The sequence below is a fragment of the Protomyctophum bolini genome (genome assembly GCF_963924005.1).
Source record: "Protomyctophum bolini genome assembly, chromosome: 4".
Classification (NCBI taxonomy): Eukaryota; Metazoa; Chordata; class Actinopteri; order Myctophiformes; family Myctophidae; genus Protomyctophum; species Protomyctophum bolini.
In genome coordinates, this window is record NC_137865.1 from 3,945,550 (window position 1) to 3,968,789 (window position 23,240).

Below are 23,240 nucleotides of genomic sequence, written 5' to 3' on the forward strand. Positions count from 1 at the left end.
ATAAAATTTACTTACTTACTTACACAAGGCAGGTCGCTGGTTTCCGTGGCAAAACGTGGCAACGACCCAGTGCGTCTCACAATGTTGTGATTTCTCTGCATGCATGCAATTAAAATGAATGACCACTAGGTGTCGTCAATGCACAGCGTCTGATCAATAGTTGAAATGTCAATTTTGATTGATTGATTGATTGAAATATTTATTAACAGTTTGCAGAATTACAGTAGGCCTACATTTCAAGCACAAACTCAATACAAAGACTGTTAACTGTGAGTGGACGACCCAATTAAGCCTTACACTTACAAATGCCGTACGGTAGGGGCTATAGCCCATGTTCAAAAATGATGAAAAATGAGGATAACATTTTTTTCAAAAATTCAAAAAACGATGGGCTATAACCCATGTTTTTTGAAATTTTGAATTTTCTTCAAATCCTCAAAAATGATGAAAAACGGCGTGCTATAGTATGCCGTACGGTAGGGGCTATAGCCCATGTTCAAAAATGATGAAAAATGAGGATAACATTTTTTTCAAAAATTCAAAAAACGATGGGCTATAACCCATGTTTTTTGAAATTTTGAATTTTCTTCAAATCCTCAAAAATGATGAAAAACGGCGTGCTATAGTATGCCGTACGGTAGGGGCTATAGCCCATGTTCAAAAATGATGAAAAATGAGGATAACATTTTTTTCAAAAATTCAAAAAACGATGGGCTATAACCCATGTTTTTTGAAATTTTGAATTTTCTTCAAATCCTCAAAAATGATGAAAAACGGCGTGCTATAGTATGCCGTACGGTAGGAGCTATAGCCCATGTTCAAAAATGATAAAAAATGAGGATAACATTTTTTTCAAAAATTCAAAAAACGATGGGCTATAACCCATGTTTTTTGAAATTTTGAATTTTCTTCAAATCCTCAAAAATGATGAAAAACGGCGTGCTATAGTATTCCGTACGGTAGGGGCTATAGCCCATGTTCAAAAATGATGAAAAATGAGGATAACATTTTTTTCAAAAATTCTAAAAACAATGGGCTATAACCCATGTTTTTTGAAATTTTGAATTTTCTTCAAATCCTCAAAAATGATGAAAAACGGCGTGCTATAGTATGCCGTACGGTAGGGGCTATAGCCCATGTTCAAAAATGATGAAAAATGAGGATAACATTTTTTTCAAAAATTCAAAAAACGATGGGCTATAACCCATGTTTTTTGAAATTTTGAATTTTCTTCAAATCCTCAAAAATGATGGAAAACGGCGTGCTATAGTATGCCGTACGGTAGGGGCTATAGCCCATGTTCAAAAATGATGAAAAATGAGGATAACATTTTTTTCAAAAATTCTAAAAACAATGGGCTATAACCCATGTTTTTTGAAATTTTGAATTTTCTTCAAATCCTCAAAAATGATGAAAAATGGCGTGCTATAGTATGCCGTACGGTAGGGGATATAGCCCATGTTCAAAAATGATGAAAAATGAGGATAACATTTTTTTCAAAAATTCAAAAAACGATGGGCTATAACCCATGTTTTTTGAAATTTAGAATTTTCTTCAAATCCTCAAAAATGATGAAAAACGGCGTGCTATAGTATGCCGTACGCGGCGTACGGTAGGAGCTATAGCCCATGTTCAAAAATGATGAAAAATGAGGATAACATTTTTTTCAAAAATTCAAAAAACGATGGGCTATAAACCATGTTTTTTGAAATTTTGAATTTTCTTCAAATCCTCAAAAATGATGAAAAACGGCGTGCTATAGTATGCCGTACGGTAGGGGCTATAGCCCATGTTCAAAAATGATGAAAAATGAGGATAACATTTTTTTCAAAAATTCAAAAAACGATGGGCTATAACCCATGTTTTTTGAAATTTTGAATTTTCTTCAAATCCTCAAAAATGATGAAAAACGGCGTGCTATAGTATGCCGTACGGTAGGGGCTATAGCCCATGTTCAAAAATGATGAAAAATGAGGATAACATTTTTTTCAAAAATTCTAAAAACAATGGGCTATAACCCATGTTTTTTGAAATTTTGAAATTTCTTCAAATCCTCAAAAATGATGAAAAACGGCATGCTATAGTATGCCGTACGGTAGGAGCTATAGCCCATGTTCAAAAATGATGAAAAATGAGGATAACATTTTTTTCAAAAATTCTAAAAACGATGGGCTATAACCCATGTTTTTTGAAATTTTGAATTTTCTTCAAATCCTCAAAAATGATGGAAAACGGCGTGCTATAGTATGCCGTACGGTAGGGGCTATAGCCCATGTTCAAAAATGATGAAAAATGAGGATAACATTTTTTTCAAAAATTCTAAAAACAATGGGCTATAACCCATGTTTTTTGAAATTTTGAATTTTCTTCAAATCCTCAAAAATGATGAAAAACGGCGTGCTATAGTATGCCGTACGGTAAGAGCTATAGCCCATGTTCAAAAATGATGAAAAATGAGGATAACATTTTTTTCAAAAATTCAAAAAACGATGGGCTATAACCCATGTTTTTTGAAATTTTGAATTTTCTTCAAATCCTCAAAAATGATGGAAAACGGCGTGCTATAGTATGCCGTACGGTAGGGGCTATAGCCCATGTTCAAAAATGATGAAAAATGAGGATAACATTTTTTTCAAAAATTCTAAAAACAATGGGCTATAACCCATGTTTTTTGAAATTTTGAATTTTCTTCAAATCCTCAAAAATGATGAAAAATGGCGTGCTATAGTATGCCGTACGGTAGGGGATATAGCCCATGTTCAAAAATGATGAAAAATGAGGATAACATTTTTTTCAAAAATTCAAAAAACGATGGGCTATAACCCATGTTTTTTGAAATTTAGAATTTTCTTCAAATCCTCAAAAATGATGAAAAACGGCGTGCTATAGTATGCCGTACGCGGCGTACGGTAGGAGCTATAGCCCATGTTCAAAAATGATGAAAAATGAGGATAACATTTTTTTCAAAAATTCAAAAAACGATGGGCTATAAACCATGTTTTTTGAAATTTTGAATTTTCTTCAAATCCTCAAAAATGATGAAAAACGGCGTGCTATAGTATGCCGTACGGTAGGGGCTATAGCCCATGTTCAAAAATGATGAAAAATGAGGATAACATTTTTTTCAAAAATTCAAAAAACGATGGGCTATAACCCATGTTTTTTGAAATTTTGAATTTTCTTCAAATCCTCAAAAATGATGAAAAACGGCGTGCTATAGTATGCCGTACGGTAGGGGCTATAGCCCATGTTCAAAAATGATGAAAAATGAGGATAACATTTTTTTCAAAAATTCTAAAAACAATGGGCTATAACCCATGTTTTTTGAAATTTTGAAATTTCTTCAAATCCTCAAAAATGATGAAAAACGGCATGCTATAGTATGCCGTACGGTAGGAGCTATAGCCCATGTTCAAAAATGATGAAAAATGAGGATAACATTTTTTTCAAAAATTCTAAAAACGATGGGCTATAACCCATGTTTTTTGAAATTTTGAATTTTCTTCAAATCCTCAAAAATGATGGAAAACGGCGTGCTATAGTATGCCGTACGGTAGGGGCTATAGCCCATGTTCAAAAATGATGAAAAATGAGGATAACATTTTTTTCAAAAATTCTAAAAACAATGGGCTATAACCCATGTTTTTTGAAATTTTGAATTTTCTTCAAATCCTCAAAAATGATGAAAAACGGCGTGCTATAGTATGCCGTACGGTAAGAGCTATAGCCCATGTTCAAAAATGATGAAAAATGAGGATAACATTTTTTTCAAAAATTCAAAAAACGATGGGCTATAACCCATGTTTTTTGAAATTTTGAATTTTCTTCAAATCCTCAAAAATGATGGAAAACGGCGTGCTATAGTATGCCGTACGGTAGGGGCTATAGCCCATGTTCAAAAATGATGAAAAATGAGGATAACATTTTTTTCAAAAATTCTAAAAACAATGGGCTATAACCCATGTTTTTTGAAATTTTGAATTTTCTTCAAATCCTCAAAAATGATGAAAAACGGCGTGCTATAGTATGCCGTACGGTAAGAGCTATAGCCCATGTTCAAAAATGATGAAAAATGAGGATAACATTTTTTTCAAAAATTAAAAAAACGATGGGCTATAACCCATGTTTTTTGAAATTTTGAATTTTCTTCAAATCCTCAAAAATGATGAAAAATGGCGTGCTATAGTATGCCGTACGGTAGGGGATATAGCCCATGTTCAAAAATGATGAAAAATGAGGATAACATTTTTTTCAAAAATTCAAAAAACGATGGGCTATAACCCATGTTTTTTGAAATTTAGAATTTTCTTCAAATCCTCAAAAATGATGAAAAACGGCGTGCTATAGTATGCCGTACGCGGCGTACGGTAGGAGCTATAGCCCATGTTCAAAAATGATGAAAAATGAGGATAACATTTTTTTCAAAAATTCAAAAAACGATGGGCTATAAACCATGTTTTTTGAAATTTTGAATTTTCTTCAAATCCTCAAAAATGATGAAAAACGGCGTGCTATAGTATGCCGTACGGTAGGGGCTATAGCCCATGTTCAAAAATGATGAAAAATGAGGATAACATTTTTTTCAAAAATTCAAAAAACGATGGGCTATAACCCATGTTTTTTGAAATTTTGAATTTTCTTCAAATCCTCAAAAATGATGAAAAACGGCGTGCTATAGTATGCCGTACGGTAGGGGCTATAGCCCATGTTCAAAAATGATGAAAAATGAGGATAACATTTTTTTCAAAAATTCTAAAAACAATGGGCTATAACCCAAGTTTTTTGAAATTTTGAAATTTCTTCAAATCCTCAAAAATGATGAAAAACGGCATGCTATAGTATGCCGTACGGTAGGAGCTATAGCCCATGTTCAAAAATGATGAAAAATGAGGATAACATTTTTTTCAAAAATTCTAAAAACGATGGGCTATAACCCATGTTTTTTGAAATTTTGAATTTTCTTCAAATCCTCAAAAATGATGGAAAACGGCGTGCTATAGTATGCCGTACGGTAGGGGCTATAGCCCATGTTCAAAAATGATGAAAAATGAGGATAACATTTTTTTCAAAAATTCTAAAAACAATGGGCTATAACCCATGTTTTTTGAAATTTTGAATTTTCTTCAAATCCTCAAAAATGATGAAAAACGGCGTGCTATAGTATGCCGTACGGTAAGAGCTATAGCCCATGTTCAAAAATGATGAAAAATGAGGATAACATTTTTTTCAAAAATTCAAAAAACGATGGGCTATAACCCATGTTTTTTGAAATTTTGAATTTTCTTCAAATCCTCAAAAATGATGAAAAATGGCGTGCTATAGTATGCCGTACGGTAGGGGATATAGCCCATGTTCAAAAATGATGAAAAATGAGGATAACATTTTTTTCAAAAATTCAAAAAACGATGGGCTATAACCCATGTTTTTTGAAATTTAGAATTTTCTTCAAATCCTCAAAAATGATGAAAAACGGCGTGCTATAGTATGCCGTACGCGGCGTACGGTAGGAGCTATAGCCCATGTTCAAAAATGATGAAAAATGAGGATAACATTTTTTTCAAAAATTCAAAAAACGATGGGCTATAAACCATGTTTTTTGAAATTTTGAATTTTCTTCAAATCCTCAAAAATGATGAAAAACGGCGTGCTATAGTATGCCGTACGGTAGGGGCTATAGCCCATGTTCAAAAATGATGAAAAATGAGGATAACATTTTTTTCAAAAATTCAAAAAACGATGGGCTATAACCCATGTTTTTTGAAATTTTGAATTTTCTTCAAATCCTCAAAAATGATGAAAAACGGCGTGCTATAGTATGCCGTACGGTAGGGGCTATAGCCCATGTTCAAAAATGATGAAAAATGAGGATAACATTTTTTTCAAAAATTCTAAAAACAATGGGCTATAACCCATGTTTTTTGAAATTTTGAAATTTCTTCAAATCCTCAAAAATGATGAAAAACGGCATGCTATAGTATGCCGTACGGTAGGAGCTATAGCCCATGTTCAAAAATGATGAAAAATGAGGATAACATTTTTTTCAAAAATTCTAAAAACGATGGGCTATAACCCATGTTTTTTGAAATTTTGAATTTTCTTCAAATCCTCAAAAATGATGAAAAACGGCGTGCTATAGTATGCCGTACGGTAGGAGCTATAGCCCATGTTCAAAAATGATGAAAAATGAGGATAATTTTTTTTTCAAAAATTCAAAAAACGATGGGCTATAACCCATGTTTTTTGAAATTTTGAATTTTCTTCAAATCCTCAAAAATGATGAAAAACGGCGTGCTATAGTATGCCGTACGGTAGGGGCTATAGCCCATGTTCAAAAATGATGAAAAATGAGGATAACATTTTTTTCAAAAATTCAAAAAACGATGGGCTATAACCCATGTTTTTTGAAATTTTGAATTTTCTTCAAATCCTCAAAAATGATGAAAAACGGCGTGCTATAGTATGCCGTACGGTAGGGGCTATAGCCCATGTTCAAAAATGATGAAAAATGAGGATAACATTTTTTTCAAAAATTCAAAAAACGATGGGCTATAACCCATGTTTTTTGAAATTTTGAATTTTCTTCAAATCCTCAAAAATGATGAAAAACGGCGTGCTATAGTATGCCGTACGGTAGGGGCTATAGCCCATGTTCAAAAATGATGAAAAATGAGGATAACATTTTTTTCAAAATTTCAAAAAACGATGGGCTATAACCCATGTTTTTTTAATTTTCTTCAAATCCTCAAAAATGATGAAAACCGGCGTGCTATAGTATGCCGTACGGTAGGAGCTATAGCCCATGTTCAAAAATGATGAAAAATGAGGATAACATTTTTTTCAAAAATTCAAAAAACGATGGGCTATAACCCATGTTTTTTGAAATTTTGAATTTTCTTCAAATCCTCAAAAATGATGAAAAACGGCGTGCTATAGTATGCCGTACGGTAGGGGCTATAGCCCATGTTCAAAAATGATGAAAAATGAGGATAACATTTTTTTCAAAAATTCAAAAAACGATGGGCTATAACCCATGTTTTTTGAAATTTTGAATTTTCTTCAAATCCTCAAAAATGATGAAAAACGGCGTGCTATAGTATGCCGTACGGTAGGGGCTATAGCCCATGTTCAAAAATGATGAAAAATGAGGATAACATTTTTTTCAAAAATTCAAAAAACGATGGGCTATAACCCATGTTTTTTGAAATTTTGAATTTTCTTCAAATCCTCAAAGATTATGAAAAACGGCGTGCTATAGTATGCCGTACGGTAGGGGCTATAGCCCATGTTCAAAAATGATGAAAAATGAGGATAACATTTTTTTCAAAAATTCAAAAAACGATGGGCTATAACCCATGTTTTTTGAAATTTTGAATTTTCTTCAAATCCTCAAAAATGATGAAAAACGGCGTGCTATAGTATGCCGTACGGTAGGGGCTATAGCCCATGTTCAAAAATGATGAAAAATGAGGATAACATTTTTTTCAAAAATTCAAAAAACGATGGGCTATAACCCATGTTTTTTGAAATTTTGAATTTTCTTCAAATCCTCAAAAATGATGAAAAACGGCGTGCTATAGTATGCCGTACGGTAGGGGCTATAGCCCATGTTCAAAAATGATGAAAAATGAGGATAACATTTTTTTCAAAATTTCAAAAAACGATGGGCTATAACCCATGTTTTTTTAATTTTCTTCAAATCCTCAAAAATGATGAAAACCGGCGTGCTATAGTATGCCGTACGGTAGGAGCTATAGCCCATGTTCAAAAATGATGAAAAATGAGGATAACATTTTTTTCAAAAATTCAAAAAACGATGGGCTATAACCCATGTTTTTTGAAATTTTGAATTTTCTTCAAATCCTCAAAAATGATGAAAAACGGCGTGCTATAGTATGCCGTACGGTAGGGGCTATAGCCCATGTTCAAAAATGATGAAAAATGAGGATAACATTTTTTTCAAAAATTCAAAAAACGATGGGCTATAACCCATGTTTTTTGAAATTTTGAATTTTCTTCAAATCCTCAAAAATGATGAAAAACGGCGTGCTATAGTATGCCGTACGGTAGGGGCTATAGCCCATGTTCAAAAATGATGAAAAATGAGGATAACATTTTTTTCAAAAATTCAAAAAACGATGGGCTATAACCCATGTTTTTTGAAATTTTGAATTTTCTTCAAATCCTCAAAGATTATGAAAAACGGCGTGCTATAGTATGCCGTACGGTAGGGGCTATAGCCCATGTTCAAAAATGATGAAAAATGAGGATAACATTTTTTTCAAAAATTCAAAAAACGATGGGCTATAACCCATGTTTTTTGAAATTTTGAATTTTCTTCAAATCCTCAAAAATGATGAAAAACGGCGTGCTATAGTATGCCGTACGGTAGGAGCTATAGCCCATGTTCAAAAATGATGAAAAATGAGGATAATTTTTTTTTCAAAAATTCAAAAAACGATGGGCTATAACCCATGTTTTTTGAAATTTTGAATTTTCTTCAAATCCTCAAAAATGATGAAAAACGGCGTGCTATAGTATGCCGTACGGTAGGGGCTATAGCCCATGTTAAAAAATTATGAAAAATGAGGATAACATTTTTTCAAAAATTCAAAAAACGATGGGCTATAACCCATGTTTTTTGAAATTTTGAATTTTCTTCAAATCCTCAAAATGTATGAAAAACGGCGTGCTATAGTATGCCTACGGTAGGGGCTATAGCCCATGTTCAAAAATGATGAAAAATGAGGATAACATTTTTTTCAAAAATTCAAAAAACGATGGGCTATAACCCATGTTTTTTGAAATTTTGAATTTTCTTCAAATCCTCAAAAATGATGAAAAACGGCGTGCTATAGTATGGCATGAATTGAACAAAGGGCATTGTTCAATTCATCAAAACATTTAGAGACAAACAAATAGACACTTATATGTAGTTAAAGCAACAGAGTTAAGCAACAGAAACAAACAACAATGGATTCTACAGTGTAAAGACACCAATTTAATTATAAATGTCAATAAAGTTGAATATCTACTAATATCAATTTAAAATGTATTATCCAATACAAATGTCCTTACCATTTTTAATGTTTTAGTTTTGTATTGCTATTTTTATTTGCTAATTGTAGATTGACCTACTTTTTGTTTCTGGCATTCCGCTGCTTGTTATTTTTTATTTTATTTTCATGTGAAGTACTTTGAGTTGCATTTTATGTATGACATGTGCTATATAAATAAAGTTTAATATGTGAAGTACTTTAGTTGTCAAGGATGCAGACAGAGTTGAACCCAGGAGCAAAGTCACAACAAACTAGAGTATAATAATAAAGTATTTAATAAAGAATTACGAGATATCTTACACAGGGGAATGCAGGTAGGAATCAGGCATGAATCAGAATGACATCAAAGTCAACACATGAACAGGCAGGACATCTGTGACACAGGTTATGAACTGACAATGAGTGTTTGTACTGAGACCAGTTTTATAGTGAGCAGGTTGATTGGAGAAGTGTTCACTGCTGGGCTGATGAGGTAGTTGACAGGTGTGTAAATGGAACTGGGTGTGCTGGAATGGGATATGGGAGGCCAGTGTGGAGACTGAGGGAGAGACAGAATGTGACAGAGTTGCATTTTATGTATGAAATGTGCTATATAAATAAAGTTTACACCACTGACTGTCCCTCCATATAAAATAAAGGCGAAAGTCACAAAAGAAAATTGATCAGTTACAATTCCAGACTATGAAGAATCATTTAATAAAGGAATACTTCCAGATTCAGTTAAAGATTAGCTACAATAATTGTGATATTAAAAGTTAAATGCTCGTCATATGACATAACAGAGAGGAATGGGCCGGACCCTGCGCGCAAGGGGACAATTTACAATTTTACAATTTAGGCATTTAGCAGACGCTCTTAATCCAGAGCGACTTACATTAAGCAAGAACAAAAGCATGGGAATACATCACATAAAAGCATTTATCATGAAGTGGAAAACAGGAAACAAGAAATGGGTAATACATTTTAAATTGATATTGTAATCACAGACTATCTTCTTGGTGTCTTTGAACTATAATTTGACATTTGATTTAAACATACAAAAGGACAAAAGTGTCATCAAAGCAGGTTATTGAGCAATGCAGGGCCTCGCACCCCATATAGGTCAGCAGAAGCTGGCTAATAGTACTATTACCATCGCTTTTCGTGTTGCTTTGCTTTGTGACACTTGAGTTCATTGCATGTGAATAGGCCTAGACAGTTAAATAAATAAAACAAGAAAAATACTAAAATAGCCAATCTACAATCTGGCTCATATTACATAATTTTCACATTTTGTGCCCATATATGGAGCTGAGTGGACCTGGCCCCTTTTGTGGCCATATATGGAGCTGAGTGATTGCTGATGCAACACACTCCATATTTGGATAGCGGGACAGACACACACACAGACAGACAGACAGACAGACATGATCTGCTAGGTCTCATAGTAAGTGCTCACTGGGTTCGCAATCACTGCGTTCGCAATAATGAGAAGAACCCATTGCAGCTAATGCTAACATATGCTGCAATGTCCATGTCTATGCCAAAATGAACCAAAAATGTTCCAAATTAAAATCGTTCCCTTATTGGCCCCTGGAGAAAGCCCTGCCGCCTTTAAATATTTTCCAAACGCCTTGTACGATTTAATAAAAAAATATGAAATATTCACACATAATATTAAGAACCCATCATCATCATGATCATCCAGCAGCTAGCTAACATGCTAACAGATACTACATGTCCATAACTAAGCCAAAAATGGACAGAAATGTTCCAAATTAAAATCGTTCCCTTATTGGCCCCTGGAGAAAGCCCTGCTGCCTTTAAATATTTTCCAAACACCTTGTACGATTTATTAAAATTATGAATACCTCCATCCACCGCACACTGTAACAAGATGGCCGCCGCCGTGCTGTTTTGGAATTACTGAGAGGTAGGGGCGGGACCATGCCCCCATTGGCTCCAGGGTTGGAACCCCAGTTGGAACCAGCCAATGGTAGCCTGCACGATCCGGGCACCGGCCAATCGGTGCAACATTGTTTGCATTGTTGCAACATTGTTGCAACATTGTTGAAACACTTGGAACAAAAAAAGGACCAAGATGGAACTCGACCAAGCGCGCTGCTGCAGTAATTTGAACTTTTCAAGTCTAGAATAAAAAATAAAAACTCAAAAGCACCCGGAGACATCTGCTGAATGCCCAAAGGTGCCGTGGCGTAATGGTGTGGAGCGCTTGGCCCGTTGCCTCTGCTACAGTCAGTTGGCCGGTTCAAGTCCCATGTCATGACATCAAGGTGCTGGAGGACCATCGGGAGACGGTGCTCTCTCCCCCTGTTTCCTGAAAAGTAGCATTTGGGGGATATGTTTGAAAGAACCCTGTCCACCTAAAGTTTTACAGATAAGAATTAGGTCAAACTTTTAAAAAGAAATAGCAATGCATTTTGGCCCATCATCTGACAGAATAGACTGTGACTATATGAATTTCACAATGAAAAACTGCAAATTGCGGAAATTGAAAATTGCGGAAATTGAAAATTTGGGAAATTGGAAATTGCGGAAATTGAGGAAATTGCAAATTGCGGAAATTGAAAATTGCAAATTGCGGAAATTGCAAATTGCGGAAATTGCGGAAATTGCAAATTGCGGAAATTGGAAATTGGAAATTGCAAATTTGGGAAATTGAGGTGGCCCAAAACTTGGTTGGAAAGTCCCTCTTTTATGTCTGGCTTCCAGGCCAGTTGGAAAATGGCACACTGAGACGTGGTAAGAGTATGTTAAATTGGACATTTTCATGGTAAAAGATTAGCTGGACAGGGTTCTTTCAGATATAAGCCCGAACCGTTACATCTCAGGAAACAGGGGGAGAGAGCACCGTCTCCCGATGGTCCTCCAGCACCTTGATGTCATGACATGGGACTTGAACCGGCCAACTGACTGTAGCAGAGGCAACGGGCCAAGCGCTCCACACCATTACACCACGGCACCTTTGGGCATTCAGCAGATGTCTCCGGGTGCTTTTGAGTTTTTATTTTTTATTCTAGCCTTGAAAAGTTCAAATTACTGCAGCATTGAGCTGTAGGAGGAACTCCCGATGGTCCTCCAGCACCTTGATGTCATGACATGGGACTTGAACCGGCCAACTGACTGTAGCAGAGGCAACGGGCCAAGCGCTCCACACCATTACACCACGGCACCTTTGGGCATTCAGCAGATGTCTCCGGGTGCTTTTGAGTTTTTATTTTATATTCTAGCCGTGAAAAGTTCAAATTACTGCAGCATTGAGCTGTAGGAGGAACTCCCGATGGTCCTTCAGCACCTTGATGTCATGACATGGGACTTGAACCGGCCAACTGACTGTAGCAGAGGCAACGGGCCAAGCGCTCCACACCATTTACACCACGGCACCTTTGGGCATTCAGCAGATGTCTCCGGGTGCTTTTGAGTATTTATTTTTTATTCTAGCCTTGAAAAGTTCAAATTACTGCAGCATTGAGCTGTAGGAGGAACTCCCGATGGTCCTCCAGCACCTTGATGTCATGACATGGGACTTGAACCGGCCAACTGACTGTAGCAGAGGCAACGGGCCAAGCGCTCCACACCATTACACCACGGCACCTTTGGGCATTCAGCAGATGTCTCCGGGTGCTTTTGAGTTTTTATTTTATATTCTAGCCGTGAAAAGTTCAAATTACTGCAGCATTGAGCTGTAGGAGGAACTCCCGATGGTCCTCCAGCACCTTGATGTCATGACATGGGACTTGAACCGGCCAACTGACTGTAGCAGAGGCAACGGGCCAAGCGCTCCACACCATTACGCCACGGCACCTTTGGGCATTCAGCAGATGTCTCCGGGTGCTTTTGAGTTTTTATTTTTTATTCTAGCCTTGAAAAGTTCAAATTAATGCAGCATTGAGCTGTAGGAGGAACTCCCGATGGTCCTCCAGCACCTTGATGTCATGACATGGGACTTGAACCGGCCAACTGACTGTAGCAGAGGCATCGGGCCAAGCGCTCCACACCATTACGCCACGGCACCTTTGGGCATTCAGCAGATGTCTCCGGGTGCTTTTGAGTTTTTATTTTTTATTCTAGCCTTGAAAAGTTCAAATTACTGCAGCATTGAGCTGTAGGAGGAACTCCCGATGGTCCTCCAGCACCTTGATGTCATGACATGGGACTTGAACCGGCCAACTGACTGTAGCAGAGGCAACGGGCCAAGCGCTCCACACCATTACGCCACGGCACCTTTGGGCATTCAGCAGATGTCTCCGGGTGCTTTTGAGTTTTTATTTTTTATTCTAGCCTTGAAAAGTTCAAATTAATGCAGCATTGAGCTGTAGGAGGAACTCCCGATGGTCCTCCAGCACCTTGATGTCATGACATGGGACTTGAACCGGCCAACTGACTGTAGCAGAGGCATCGGGCCAAGCGCTCCACACCATTACGCCACGGCACCTTTGGGCATTCAGCAGATGTCTCCGGGTGCTTTTGAGTTTTTATTTTTTATTCTAGCCTTGAAAAGTTCAAATTACTGCAGCATTGAGCTGTAGGAAGAACAGGCCTACAGCTCAATGTCTGTACTGAAACCCTGATGATTAGACCACTGCACCATCAGTCAGACACTCTCAGGCAAAGTCTCCTGGTAATTTTGAAGTGATCTTTTGTTCGTTAGCCTTTAGTTAGTAAAGTTTAAATAACACAGCATCATATTAATCAGATCTTTCTTAGCGCTGTTGAGGTCTTCTTTTGTATGATAGTGTAACAGCCGGGAATCGAACCCTGGTCTCCCACGTGGAAAGCCAACATCTTAACCACTACGACAATTTGAGTTATCCTCATTTCTCATCATTTTGGACCATGGGCTATAGCCCATATCGTACGGCATACTATAGCACGCCGCTTTTCATCGTTTTTGAGGATTTGAAAATAATGAAAATATGAAAAAAACGATGGGTTATAGCCCATGTCTCATTTAACCAGCCTTTTAGAATTTAGATGGACAGTGAAAATGTTCTTCAGGAGACTAGAACCCTGACTAGAACGATATGGGCTATAACCCATGGTCCAAAATGATGAGAAACGAGGATACGTTTTTTTTTCCAAAATTTCAAAAAACATGGGCTATAACCCATCGTTTTTTTTCATTTTTTCATTTTTTTCAAATCCTCAAAAATGATGAAAAACGGCATGCTATAGTATGCCATACGATAAGGGCTATATCCCATGGTCCAAAATGATGAGAAACGAGGATAACTTTTTTTTTCAAAATTTCAAAAAACATGGGCTATAACCCATCGTTTTTTTCATATTTTCATTTTTTTCAAATCCTCAAAAATGATGAAAAACGGCGTGCTATAGTATGCCGTACGATATGGGCCCATGGTCCAAAATGATGAGAAACGAGGATAACTCTAATTGTAGTAGTGGTTAAGATGTTGGCTTTCCACGTGGGAGACCAGGGTTTGATTCCCGGCTGTTACACTATCATACAAAAGAAGACCTCAACAGCGCTAAGAAAGATCTGATTAATATGATGCTGTGTTATTTAAACTTTACTAACTGAAGGCTAACGAACAAAAGATCACTTCAAAATTACCAGGAGACTTTGCCTGAGAGTGTCTGACTGATGGTGCAGTGGTCTAATCATCAGGGTTTCAGTACAGACATTCCATGTTCAAGGCCTGTTCCTCCTACAGCTCAATGCTGCAGTAATTTGAACTTTTCAAGGCTAGAATAAAAAATAGAAACTCAAAAGCACCCGGAGACATCTGCTGAATGCCCAAAGGTGCCGTGGCGTAATGGTGTGGAGCGCTTGGCCCGATGCCTCTGCTACAGTCAGTTGGCCGGTTCAAGTCCCATGTCATGACCCATCGTTTTTTTCATTTTTTTCAAATCCTCAAAAATGATGAGGTGCTGGAGGACCATCGGGAGACGGTGCTCTCTCCCCCTGTTTCCTGAAAAGTAGCATTTGGGGGTTATGTTTGAAAGAACCCTGTCCACCTAAAGTTTTACAGATAAGAATTAGGTCAAACTTTTAAAAAGAAATAGCAATGCATTTTGGCCCATCATCTGACAGAATAGTCTGTGACTATATGAATTTGACAATGAAAAACTGCAAATTGCGGAAATTGCAAATTTGGGAAATTGGAAATTGAGGAAATTGCAAATTGCGGAAATTGCAAATTGCGGAAATTGCAAATTTGGGAAATTGAGGTGGCCCAAAACTTGGTTGGAAAGTCCCTCTTTTATGTCTGGCTTCCAGGCCAGTTGGAAAATGGCACACTGAGAGGTGGTAAGAGTATGATAAATTGGACATTTTCATGGTAAAAGATTAGCTGGACAGGGTTCTTTCAGACATAAGCCCCAACCGTTACATCTCAGGAAACAGGGGGAGAGAGCACCGTCTCCCGATGGTCCTCCAGCACCTTGATGTCATGACATGGGACTTGAACCGGGCAACTGACTGTAGCAGAGGCAACGGGCCAAGCGCTCCACACCATTACACCACGGCACCTTTGGGCATTCAGCAGATGTCTCCGGGTGCTCTTAAGTTTTTATTTTTTATTCTAGCCTTGAAAAGTTCAAATTACTGCAGCATTGAGCTGTAGGAGGAACTCCCGATGGTCCTCCAGCACCTTGATGTCATGACATGGGACTTGAACCGGCCAACTGACTGTAGCAGAGGCATCGGGCCAAGCGCTCCACACCATTACACCACCGCACCTTTGGGCATTCAGCAGATGTCTCCGGGTGCTTTTGAGTTTTTATTTTTTATTCTAGCCTTGAAAAGTTCAAATTACTGCAGCGTTGAGCTGTAGGAGGAACTCCCGATGGTCCTCCAGCACCTTGATGTCATGACATGGGACTTGAACCGGCCAACTGACTGTAGCAGAGGCATCGGGCCAAGCGCTCCACACCATTACGCCACGGCACCTTTGGGCATTCAGCAGATGTCTCCGGGTGCTTTTGAGTTTTTATTTTTTATTCTAGCCTTGAAAAGTTCAAATTACTGCAGCATTGAGCTGTAGGAAGAACAGGCCTACAGCTCAATGTCTGTACTGAAACCCTGATGATTAGACCACTGCACCATCAGTCAGACACTCTCAGGCAAAGTCTCCTGGTAATTTTGAAGTGATCTTTTGTTCGTTAGCCTTCAGTTAGTAAAGTTTAAATAACACAGCATCATATTAATCAGATCTTTCTTAGCGCTGTTGAGGTCTTCTTTTGTATGATAGTGTAACAGCCGGGAATCGAACCCTGGTCTCCCACGTGGAAAGCCAACATCTTAACCACTACGACAATTTGAGTTATCCTCATTTCTCATCATTTTGGACCATGGGCTATAGCCCATATCGTACGGCATACTATAGCACGCCGCTTTTCATCGTTTTTGAGGATTTGAAAATAATGAAAAAAACGATGGGTTATAGCCCATGTCTCATTTAACCAGCCTTTTAGAATTTAGATGGACAGTGAAAATGTTCTTCAGGAGACTAGAACCCTGACTAGAACGATATGGGCTATAGCCCATGGTCCAAAATGATGAGAAACGAGGATACGTTTTTTTTTTTTCAAAATTTCAAAAAACATGGGCTATAACCCATCGTTTTTTTCATTTTTTCATTTTTTTCAAATCCTCAAAAATGATGAAAAACGGCGTGCTATAGTATGCCGTACGATATGGGCTATAGCCCATGGTCCAAAATGATGAGAAACGAGGATAACTTTTTTTTTCAAAATTTCAAAAAACATGGGCTATAACCCATCGTTTTTTTCATTTTTTCATTTTTTTAAAATTCTCAAAAATGATGAAAAACGGCGTGCTATAGTATGCCTGTGACACTTTGCTTTACACACTGATTTCCAGAAGGACAACTTTAAAGCAGCCCAGAAATTCACCATGTTTGTGTGCCTCAATGGCCCAGTGGATAAGTCAAATGATATCCGTAGTATACCTAGTAGAAGTGTGCCGGTTCGAACCCGACTCACTCCTAGTAGGCGGTGATGGTTCAAATCACTGACACCTAGAGTTGGAGTGGCCCAGTGGATAAATAAGATGATATCCATAGAATACCTAGTACAAGTATGCTGGTTCAAATCACCAACACCTAGAGTAGGGGCAGGTAGGAGGAGAGTAGGTTGCAGGTAGGAGGAGAGTAGGGGTCAGGTAGGAGGAGAGTAGGGTTCCGTTAGGAGGAGAGCAGGGTGGTCAGGTAGGAGGAGAGTAGAGGTCAGGCAGGAGGAGAGTATGGTGGTCAGGTAGGAGGAGAGCAGGGTGGTCAGGTAGGAGGAGAGTAGGAAGACAGTAGGGGTCAGGTAGGAAGAGAGTAGGGGTCAGGTAGGAAGAGAGTAGGAAGGGGAGGGCCAGGCAGGGGGAGAGTAGGAAGGGGAGGGGCCAGGCAGGGAGAGAGTAGGAAGGAGAGGGGTCAGGCAGGAGTAGTGTAGGAAGGGGAGGGGTCAGGCAGGAGGATAGTAGGAAGGGGAGGGGTCAGGCAGGAGGATAGTAGGAAGGGGAGGGGCCAGGCAGGAGGAGAGTATGAAGGGGAGGGGCCAGGCAGGGGGATAGTAGGAAGGGGAGGGGCCAGGCATAGGGATAGTAGGAAGGGGAGGGGCCAGGAAGGGGATGGGCCAGGCAGGGATAGAGTAGGAATGGGAGGAGAGTAAGAAGGGGAGGGTCTAGGCAGGAGGAGAGTAGGAAGGGGAGGGGCCAGGCAGGAGGAGAGTAGAAAGGGGAGGGGCCAGGCAGGAGGAGAGTAGGAAGGGGAGGGGCCAGGCAGGGGGACAGTAGGAAGGGGAGGGGCCAGGTAGGAGGAGAGTAGGAAGGGGAGGGGCCAGGCAGGAGGAGAGTAGGAAGGGGAGGGGCCAGGCAGGGTGAGAGTAGGAAGGGGAGGGGCCAGGCAGGGGGAGAGTGGGGAGGGCCCAGGCAGGAGTATGGGGAGGGCCCAGGCAGGAGGAGAGTAGGAAGGGGAGGGCCCTGGCAGGAGGAGAGTAGAAGGGGAGGGGCCAGGCAGGGGGAGAGTAGGAAGGGGAGGGGCTAGGAAGGGGAGGGGCCAGGCAGGAGGAGAGTAGGAAGGGGAGGGGCCAGGCAGGGGGAGAGTAGGAAGGGGAGGGGCCAGGCAGGGGGGGAGTAGGAAGGGGAGGGGCCAGGCAGGGGGAGAGTAGGAAGGGGAGGGGCCAGGCAGGGGGAGAGTAGGAAGGGGAGGGGCCAGGCAGGGGGAGAGTAGGAAGGAGAGGGGCCAGGCAGGGGGAGAGTAGGAAGGGGAGGGCCCTGGCAGGAGGAGAGTAGAAGGGGAGGGGCCAGGCAGGGGGAGAGTAGGAAGGGGAGGGGCTAGGAAGGGGAGGGGCCAGGCAGGAGGAGAGTAGGAAGGGGAGGGGCCAGGCAGGGGGAGAGTAGGAAGGGGAGGGGCCAGGCAGGGGGGGAGTAGGAAGGGGAGGGGCCAGGCAGGGGGAGAGTAGGAAGGGGAGGGGCCAGGCAGGGGGAGAGTAGGAAGGGGAGGGGCCAGGCAGGGGGAGAGTAGGAAGGAGAGGGGCCAGGCAGGGGGAGAGTAGGAAGGGGATGGGCCAGGCAGGAGGACAGTAGGAAGGGGATGGGCCAGGCAGGGTGAGAGTAGGAAGGGGAGGGGCCAGGCAGGGGGAGAGTGGGGAGGGCCCAGGCAGGAGTATGGGGAGGGCCCAGGCAGGAGGAGAGTAGGGAGGGCCCTGGCAGGAGGAGAGTAGGAAGGGGAGGGGCCAGGAAGGGGAGAGAGTAGGAAAGAGAGGGGCCAGGAAGGGGAGGGGCCAGGAAGGGGAGGGGCCAGGCAGGGTGAGAGTAGGAATGGGAGGGGCTAGGAAGGGGAGCCATGCAGGGGGAGGGGCCAGGCAGGAGGACAGTAGGAAGGGGAGGGGCCTGCTTATTTTTTATAATTTTAAATTTTTAAATTTCAAATTTCTAAATTTTTAAAATTAAAAATTTGAAAATTCCCTTCCTACTCTCCCCCTGCCTGGCCCCTCCCCTTCCTACTCTCCCCCTGCCTGGCCCCTCCCCTTCCTACTCTCCCCCTGCCTGGCCCCTCCCATTCCTACTCTCCCCCTGCCTGGCCCCTCCCCTTCCTACTCTCCTCCTGCCTGGCCCCTCCCCTTCCTACTCTCCTCCTGCCTGGGCCCTCCCCATACTCCTGCCTGGGCCCTCCCCACTCTCCCCCTGCCTGGCCCCTCCCCTTCCTACTCTCACCCTGCCTGGCCCCTCCCCTTCCAACTGTCCTCCTGCCTGGCCCCTCCCCTTCCTACTCTCCTCCTGCCTGGCCCCTACCCTTCCTACTCTCCTCCTGCCTGGCCCATCCCCTTCCTACTGTCCCCCTGCCTGGCCCGTCCCCTTCCTACTCTCCTCCTGCCTGGCCCGTCCCCTTCCTACTCTCCTCCTGCCTGGCCCCTCCCCTTCCTACTCTCCTCCTGCCTGGCCCCTCCCCTTCCTACTCTCCTCCTGCTTGGCCCCTCCCATTCCTACTCTATCCCTGCCTGGCCCCTCCCCTTCCTGGCCCTCCCCTTCCTACTATCCCTATGCCTGGCCCCTCCCCTTCCTACTATCCCCCTGCCTGGCCCCTCCCCTTCATACTCTCCTCCTGCCTGGCCCCTCCCCTTCCTACTATCCTCCTGCCTGACCCCTCCCCTTCCGACTCTACTCCTGCCTGACCCATCTCCTTCCTACTCTCTCCCTGCCTGGCCCCTCCCCTTCCTACTCTCCCCCTGCCTGGCCCTCCCCTTCCTACTCTCTTCCTACCTGACCCCTACTCTCTTCCTACCTGACCCCTACTGTCTTCCTACACTCCTCCTACCTGACCACCCTGCTCTCCTCCTACCTGAACCTTACTCTCCTCCTACCTCACCCATACTCTCCTCCTGCCTGACCTCTACTCTCCTCCTACCTGACCACCCTGCTCTCCTCCTAACGGAACCCTACTCTCCTCCTACCTGCAACCTATTCTCCTCCTACCTGCCCCTACTCTAGGTGTTGGTGATTTGAACCAGCATACTTGTACTAGGTATTCTATGGATATCATCTGATTTATCCACTGGGACACTCCAACTCTAGGTGTCAGTGATTTGAACCATCACCGCCTACTAGGAGTGAGTCGGGTTCGAACCGGCACACTTCTACTAGGTATACTACGGATATCATTTGACTTATCCACTGGGCCATTGAGGCACACAAACATGGTGAATTTCTGGGCTGCTTTAAAGTTGTCCTTCTGGAAATCAGTGTGTAAAGCAAAGTGTCACAGTTTTGACCAGGATTTGAACCCTGGACCTGTGGCTCTCAAGACCAGCCTCTCATCACAGTGAGCTAACTGCTGGATACTACTACAAAGCTTTTTTGTTTGATTTATTCTTCTGAAATCGGTCTTGAACGTAAAGATATGAGTCAGGTTTGAACCGGCACACTTCTACTAGGTATACTACGGATATCATTTGACTTATCCACTGGGCCATTGAGGCACACAAACATGGTGAATTTCTGGGCTGCTTTAAAGTTGTCCTTCTGGAAATCAGTGTGTAAAGCAAAGTGTCACAGTTTTGACCAGGATTTGAACCCTGGACCTGTGGCTCTCAAGGCCAGACTCTCATCACAGTGAGCTAACTGCTGGATACTACTACAAATCTTTTTTGTTTGTTTTCTTCTTCTGAAATCCGTCTTGAACGTAAAGATATGAGTCAGGTTTGAACCGGCACACTTCTACTAGGTATACTACGGATATCATTTGACTTATCCACTGGGCCATTGAGGCACACAAACATGGTGAATTTCTGGGCTGCTTTAAAGTTGTCCTTCTGGAAATCAGTGTGTAAAGCAAAGTGTCACAGTTTTGACCAGGATTTGAACCCTGGACCTGTGGCTCTCAAGGACAGACTCTCATCACAGTGAGCTAACTGCTGGATACTACTACAAATCTTTTTTGTTTGTTTTCTTCTTCTGAAATCGGTCTTGAACGTAAAGATATGAGTCAGGTTTGAACCGGCACACTTCTACTAGGTATACTACGGATATCATGTGACTTATCCACTGGGCCATTGAGGCACACAAACATGGTGAATTTCTGGGCTGCTTTAAAGTTGTCCTTCTGGAAATCAGTGAAACGAGGCTAACTTTTTTTTTCAAAATTTCAAAAAACATGGGCTATAACCTATCGTTTTTTTATTTTTTCATTTTTTTCAAATCCCTCAAAATGATGAAAAACGGCGTGCTATAGTATGCCGTACGATATGGGCTATAGCCCATGGTCCAAAATGATGAGAAACGAGGCTAACTTTCTTTTTCAAAATTTCAAAAAACATGGGCTATAACCCATCGTTTTTTTATTTTTTCATTTTTTTCAAATCCCCCAAAATGATGAAAAACGGCGTGCTATAGTATGCCGTACGATATGGGCTATAGCCCATGGTCCAAAATGTTGAGAAACGAGGATAACTTCTTTTTTTCAAAATTTCAAAAAACATGGGCTATAACCCATCGCTTTTTTCATTTTTTTCAAATCCTCAAAAATGATGAAAAACGGAGTGTTATAGTATGCCGTACGATATGGGCTATAGCCCATGGTCCAAAATGATGAGAAACGAGGATAACTTATTTTTTTCAAAATTTCAAAAAACATGGGCTATAACCCATCGTTTTTTTCATTTTTTTCAAATCCCCCAAAATGATGAAAAACGGCGTGCTATAGTATGCCGTACGATATGGGCTATAGCCCATGGTCCAAAATGTTGAGAAACGAGGATAACTTCTTTTTTTCAAAATTTCAAAAAACATGGGCTATAACCCATCGCTTTTTTCATTTTTTTCAAATCCTCCAAAATGATGAAAAACGGCGTGTTATAGTATGCCGTACGATATGGGCTATAGCCCATGGTCCAAAATGATGAGAAACGAGGATAACTTTTTTTCTCAAATTTTCAAAAAACATGGGCTATAACCCATCGTTTTTTTCATTTTTTTCAAATCCTCAAAATTATGAAAAACGGCGTGCTATAGTATGCCGTACGATATGGGCTATAGCCCATGGTCCAAAATGATGAGAAACGAGGATAACTTTTTTTTTCAAAATTTCAAAAAACATGGGCTATAACCCATCGTTTTTTTCATTTGTTCATTTTTTTCAAATCCTCAAAAATGATGAAAAACGGCGTGCTATAGTATGCCGTACGGCATACTATAGCATAACATATTTGGAATGGGAAATATCCAATTTGTGATGCTACCGATATTTTTGTGAGCAACAACACTCTTGAAAACAAAATACTGCTTAGTGAGTTTTAACTGACAGGTACTTTTTTATGTCAATCAATCAATTCACCTTAATTCAAGTGGCAGATGATTTTTAATATATTTAAATTAGGGTCATGATCTACCTTTTGGACAGCCCTGCAGTAAGACATCATAAACCGTCCACCATGTGACAATAATGCATCTATATTAACAATAATAAATCTACTCTATAACCCGTATACACTAACTAAGACATCATAAACCATCCAAAATGTAACAATTATAAATCTACACTATACAATAAGGTTCACTTCTCACAACAAGATGGATTAAAACATATGGACAGAAAAAAACAAAATCACACTTTTTTTTCTTAGTTTTTTTTCTTTTTGTTTATGTATATATATATTTTAACCGGGGCTGCCTGCTCCAGCAACCCCTAAACACCCCCCCCCCCCCACCCTGCTCCACTCCCAACACCCCATCCCTGGCCCACGGTCCGTACAAGATGCCGTTATAGAATCCATTTCTAATGAATGACGACTTGGCCTGGAAGAGAGGTCATCAGGTGGTCTCCAACCTTCTTAGAGTGTTTCAACCCTCAACCACTATACACTCTCCAGTCGGATGGTCAGCAGTTGATTGGCCAAATCACTGCCCCTCTCCTCCAGGCTTCCAGCTGTAGACGAATCCACGGAGGGGGCGCCCCGGGCGCCGCCATCACAGAGGTGCAACCAGCACCAGCTACAGCATCGTCCTGCCGGCCAGGTGCATGAGCCAACCAGCGCCGACCACACCCCAGCAAAAACCGGTCTCTAAGCACTGTGGTTTGTGTGTCCTTGGGGCATTGCAGGCACTGAGAGGTCTCTATAGGACTGTGGTTTGTGTGTCCTTGGGGGATTGCAGGCACTGAGAGGTCTCTAGGACTGTGGTTTGTGTGTCCTTGGGGGATTGCAGGCACTGAAAGG